The sequence below is a fragment of the Nerophis ophidion genome, linkage group LG17 (genome assembly GCF_033978795.1).
Source record: "Nerophis ophidion isolate RoL-2023_Sa linkage group LG17, RoL_Noph_v1.0, whole genome shotgun sequence".
In the NCBI taxonomy this organism is placed as follows: Eukaryota; Metazoa; Chordata; class Actinopteri; order Syngnathiformes; family Syngnathidae; genus Nerophis; species Nerophis ophidion.
In genome coordinates this window covers 12,826,198-12,832,197 of record NC_084627.1, presented here as the reverse complement: position 1 = coordinate 12,832,197, position 6,000 = coordinate 12,826,198, and the positions used below count along the sequence as shown (strand labels likewise).

Below are 6,000 nucleotides of genomic sequence, written 5' to 3'. Positions count from 1 at the left end.
TTTTCTGTTATTTTTTTGATCAAAGCAAAGTTTCCCCACGGGAGTGTCAAGTGGATCATTCAGAATTTTTACAGCAGAAAGAGGGGGTGTGTAAGCCCTGTTCAACATAACAACACCTGTTGGGATGGCATCAAATACAATAGCAAATTGTTTGGGAGTCACAGGTATCTTAAATTGGTTGAGAAATTCTTGGTAATTAAAAAGTTGACCTTCCTTTTTGAAAAGCTGACTCACTAAAATAATGTTATTGTTAAACCAATTGTTGAGGAAAAGAGATTTCCTTTTGTAACACATGTCTTTATTGTTCCAGATGAAATATTTGGTAGGTGAAAAATTGTGCTTGTATACAAGAGACCATGCTAGAAGGGCTTGTTTGTGGAAGTTTGAGAGCGCAACAGGAATCCTGTCAATGTTATAATTACACAATAGCAAAAATTTTAGGCCTCCAAGGTTAGAGAATACATGATGAGAAATAAAGTTCCAAATTGAGGTAGGGTCTTTCAAGTAGTGTCTTATCCAATTAATTTTAAAGGTGTTGTTTAGTGTAGTGAAGTCAAGAAAGTTTAGACCACCCTGATTGTAATTGTTCATTATAACAGATTTCTTAATATAATGAATTTTGTTTTTCCAAATAAAGTCAATCAGTATTTTGTCAATAGTTTTACATATTTTTTGGTTAACATCTAAAGAAATAGCTGCATACGTAAGCCTGGAGATACCTTCTGCTTTGGAAAGTAAGGTTCTGCCTTAAGCCAAATCTGTTTAGTCTGGTTTTGCCCTCTTCGCTCGACGTCATGACGCAAGTCAACGCCTTCTATGACGTCACCACGCACGGCGGCCCGCAACGTGGAAAACATGGTGGCCGGAAGTATGTAGAGTAAAACTTCACTCTGAAATTCCTTTGCAATTAGAGCTGCTTGTGCTTTTTAAGATAGAAGCAGTAGTGAACGGAAATAGATTGAACTGTATTTAAAACCAAGTGGGGTTATTTCACCGCCCCACGCCCAACGGAAACCACGGAGGAGCGACGAGGGAGCATAGACTGCATATGACAGGTAAGCTAGGCGGCCAGCTGATTGGGGACAGGCGGCTCACGTTAGCTCTCATGTCAACAACTCCTCATTTGGAGACTTATTTAAATGTATATCTTGACCCTCGTTACAATGCAAACACTGCTTGTTGACTATCACAATTAGAGCGACATTAACCCGACTACACGCACTAACCGGATAAACCAACCAGACGCCATGCTATAGTTAAAATTAATGACAAATCATGTATTTGTTAGTTACACGCCTGTTGGTTTAGAATACATTGTACGTTTCTAAATAGTGGATCTACGGCCACATCTAATGAAGTCAATGATATTGCTAGAATATTTGTTCACCATTTACATAGTAATCCATTAATGGTTGTTTTCCTTGAAAGACGACAATAACGTGTTTTTAGTAAGCTCTATACCAGGGGGTCACCAACGCGGTGCCCGCGGGCAACAGGTAGCCCGTAAGGACCAGATGAGTCGTCCGCTGGCCTGTTCTAAAAATAGCTCAAATAGCAGCACTTACCAGTGAGCTGCCTCTATTTTTTTAATTGTATTTATTTACTAGCAAACTGGTCTCGCTTTGTTTGACATTTTTAATTCTAAGAGAGACAAAACTCAAATAGAATTTAAAAATCCAAGAAAATATTTTAAAGACTTGGTCTTCACTTGTTTAAATAAATTCATTTATTTTTTTTACTTCGCTTCTTATAACTTTCAGACAATTTTAGAGAAAAAAATACAACCTTAAAAATGATTTTAGGATTTTTAAACACATATACCTTTTTATCTTTTAAATTCCTTCCTCTTCTTTCCTGACAATATAAATCAATGTTCAAGTATTTATTTTTTTTATTGTAAAGAATAATAAATACATTTTAATTTAATTCTCCATTTTAGCTTCTGTTTTTTCGACGAAGAAGATTTGTCAAATATTTCTTCAAACTTTTTATGATTAAAATTCCAAAAAAGGATTCTGGCAAATCTAGAAAATCTGTAGAATCAAATTTGAATCTTATTTCAAACTCTTTTGAATTATTTTAAAATTTTTGTTCGGGAAAATCTAGAAGAAATAATGATTTGTCTTTGTTAGAAATATAGCTTGGTCCAATTTGTTATATACTATACAGATTGGATTTTAACCTATTTAACATGTCATCAAAATTCTAAAATTAATCTTAATCAGGAAAAATTACTAATGATCTTCCATAAATTCTGTTTTTAATTTTTTCTTCATTTTTTTCGGTGGAATTTTGAATTTTAAAGAGTCGAAATTGAAGATAAACTATGTTTTAAAATGTAATTTTCACTTTTTCCGTGTTTTCTCCTCTTTTAAACCGTTCAAATGTTTTTTTCATCATTTATTCCCTCCAAAAAACCTTCCATAAAAGGAAAAAAAATGTACGACGGAATGACAGACAGAAATACCCATTTTTTTAATATATATATAGATTTATTTAATAAAGGTAAATTGAGCAAATTGGCTATTTCTGGCAATTTACTTAAGTGTGTATCAAACTGGTAGCCCTTTGCATTAATCAGTACCCAAGAAGTAGCTCTTGGTTTCAAAAAGGTGGGTGACCCCTGATCTACGGCAACATCTAATGAAGTCAATGATATTGCTAGAATATTTGTTCACCATTTACATAGTAATCCACTAATGGTTGTTTTCCTCAAAAGACGACAATAAAGTGTTTTTAGTAATCCCAATAGTAACCACACTTCTGTCTATCCTCGGATTTCCACTGGAATGCGAAAAGGCAGCGGAACGGTGTCAGTCTTCCCGTTATTATTCAAGTTAATTTGTCCCGGAAAAACGTCACCGCCATTCCAGCGCATAATATATATGTATTGCTTCTTTATTTGGCGGTTGCTGCAACAAATCGTTTCAATTAAGCTAAAACCTGCTTGTGTTGCACAAGACGTCATGTACAAACACAAAATAGATTATCCGATTTATTTTGAAAACACTCACTACCCAGGACTACTCAGGTCCTGAGTGGTCCTGGGTTCAATCCCAGGCTCGGAATCTTTCTGTGTGGCGTTTGCATGTTCTCCCCGTGGCTGCGTGGGTTCCTTCCGGGTACTCCGGCTTCCTCCCACCTCCAAAGACATGCACCTGGGGATAGGTTGATTGGCAACACTAAATTGGCCTTAGTGTGTGAATGTGAGTGTGAATGTTGTCTGTCTATCTGTGTTGGCCCTGTGATGAGCAGGCGACTTGTACAGGGTGTATCCCGCCTTCCGCCCGATTGTAACTGAGATAGGCTCCAGCGCCCCAAGCGACCCCGAAGGGAATAAGCGGTAGAAAATGGATGGATGGGTTTTCAAAACAAAATATATGAAGTAGGGCTGAGCGATATGGCCTTTTTTTAATATCTCAATATTTTTAGGCCATTTAACGATACACGATATACATCTCGATATTTTGCCTTAGCCTTGAATGAACACTTGATGCATATAATCACACCGGTTTGATGATTCTATGTGTCTACATTGAAACATTCTTATTCATACTGCATTAATATATACTCATTTTAAACTTTCATGCAGTGAGGGATATCACAACTCAGTCAATTGACCAAAACTGTATTTAATAAACAGTTATTAAGCAGTGGCACAAACATTCTTGTCATTTCAAAACAGAAAGTTTAAGATTGTCGGATACATTTTAAAACAAGCTATTAGTGCACTTTTGTGCATGATGTCACTAAGATGACATATCAAAACAACACTAAATTAAAGTGCACTTTTTGTACAGAACGCCACTACAATAGTTTATAACAAATAAAGTGCACGTTTGTGCATGATGTCACACAAGATATTTCAATAACTGTAAAATAAAAATGAGCTGCATAATAGGAAATCAAATAGTGTATGTCCTTCGCTATGTGGTAGGTTCTTGTGGACGTTATGTCCTTCTGTTGTTCACAATTTTTTTCATACAGTGTTGATGTGGAAATGGTTGCCTCAGCATTTTGTTGGTGTGGCACCGAACAGAGATGTTGACATGCAGAGTTTCAAGCACTCTTCATTCTCTGGCGGGTGACTTTTCAAATGATGCTACACATTAGCAGTTTCGGGAGGTGGGGTGTGGGGCGTGGTTGGGGGCGTGGTTAAGAGGTGAGGAGTATATTTACCGCTAGATTCATAGATTCACCAAGTCAATTTTTTCATATATATATATATATATAGAAGAAATACTTGATTTTCAGTGAATTCTAGCTATATATATATACATTTATTTTATTATATATATATATATATATATAAAAGAAATACTTGAATTTCAGTGTTTATTTATTTACACATATACACACACAACACCCATCTACTCATTGTTGAGTTGAGGGTTCAATATTCCATCCTTGTTTTTCTAACCATATGCATTGCACTAGATGGCAGTATTGTCCTGTTTAAGAGTGTCACAACACATTGCTGTATGGCAGACCACTGCTTTAGTTTGACGAATTTGGACAGCTGTTGTTGTGTGTTGTTTAACCACGCTGGGAGGACGATAATGAAACTGCCTAACAATAAATCCACATAAGAAACCAAGAACTCGCCCTCAATCATTCTACAGTTATAATGTCATTGGGCAGACACACTCTTTGTGCGCGTCACTCAGGTCCGCATTGAGCTGTAGGAGGAGTGACCTCCAGCTTCGTCTGAATTCCGGGAGATTTTCAGGAGAAAATTTGTCCTGGGAGGTTTTCGGGAGAGGCGCTGAATTTCGGGAGTCTCCCGGAAAATCCGTGAGGGATGGGAAGTATGGTATTACTACTTTTTGTAGCCACACTTTTACCCCACACTTGAAAAATTACGGTTGTCTGTTCGATATATTCTCGCTTGAAGCCAAACTACCGCCAGACGATGGACCCCCTGCTGTTTTTTCGGGAATTAATTCTTCCTCCATTTGTTACCAGATTCGCACCTTCTTTCTCTCGTATTACCACTCGCACCACAGCTAACGTTTCCCATGCCGCTACCTCTCTGCTCCACAAGGGTGTATACGTATGTGACGTATGTAAGAAGGTGCGCTTGTTTCACGTCTCTGTGAGAAGGAGAAACAACAAAGAGTGAAGAGCCTGTAGTGTAATGCCTGCAGCTAAAAGCAACTGAATATCACGATATAGTCATTTTCTATATCGCACAGAGACAAACCCGCGATATATCGAGTATATCGATATATCACCCAACCCTAACATGAAGTCAACTTGTCAAAGGTTTTCAGATGTAATTTCACCTCTTTGACACAAATGGATGAGAACATGCTTATCCTGAAGGTCCAAAATCATATGCAGTCATATCCCAGGCCGCTATATTGGAGTATAGGGGAAGCTGGGAAATCACTTCTTTTTTTATTATCATTATAGAAAATGTATTTGTTAGTCCACCCATCCATTTTTTACCGCTTGTCCCTTTTGGGGTCAGAGGGGTGCTGGAGCCTATCTCAGCTGCATTTGGGCGGACGGCGGGGTACACCCTGGACAAGTCGCCACCTTATTATTTGTATTATTATTATTATAATTATATATTTGTTAGTTACAAAAACTGCTTGTTGGTTTAGAATACATTGTACGTATCCAAATAGTGGATGTATGGCAAAATCAAATGAAGCCAACGTATTGCTAGAATATTTGTTTATCATTTACTTAGTAATCCACTAATGGTTGTTTTCCTTGAAAGACAACTAATATCATAAGTTGTCAGTCACTTCTTAATGGCCATTACCACTACTTGCAGGATTGGAGTGGAACTGTTAAACGGTTTCTTCAGGGTACCACAAAAGTGTGTTTGAAATGACTTGCCCAATTCCTGCAAGTTGAGTTTAGACAATGAAGTGTTTTTAGTAAGCCCTATAGTAAGCACACTTCTGTCTGTCCCCTGAGTTGCACTGGAATGCAAAACGGCAGCGGAACGGCATCGCCACGGCGTTGGTCTTTCCGTTTTGATTCAAG

General features: G+C 37.5%; 1 protein-coding gene across 1 annotated transcript in view; it reads left to right on the top strand.

Annotated features, from left to right (window-relative positions):
- Positions 1-841: 841 nt before the first annotated feature.
- LOC133536113 (dymeclin-like) overlaps positions 842-6,000 on the top strand; it is a 53,161-nt gene continuing 48,002 nt past the window's right edge. Inside the window, exon 1 of the mRNA XM_061876320.1 lies at positions 842-1,055. The gene's annotated coding sequence lies outside the window, so the exon portion shown is untranslated. The remainder of the gene's footprint in view (positions 1,056-6,000) is intronic.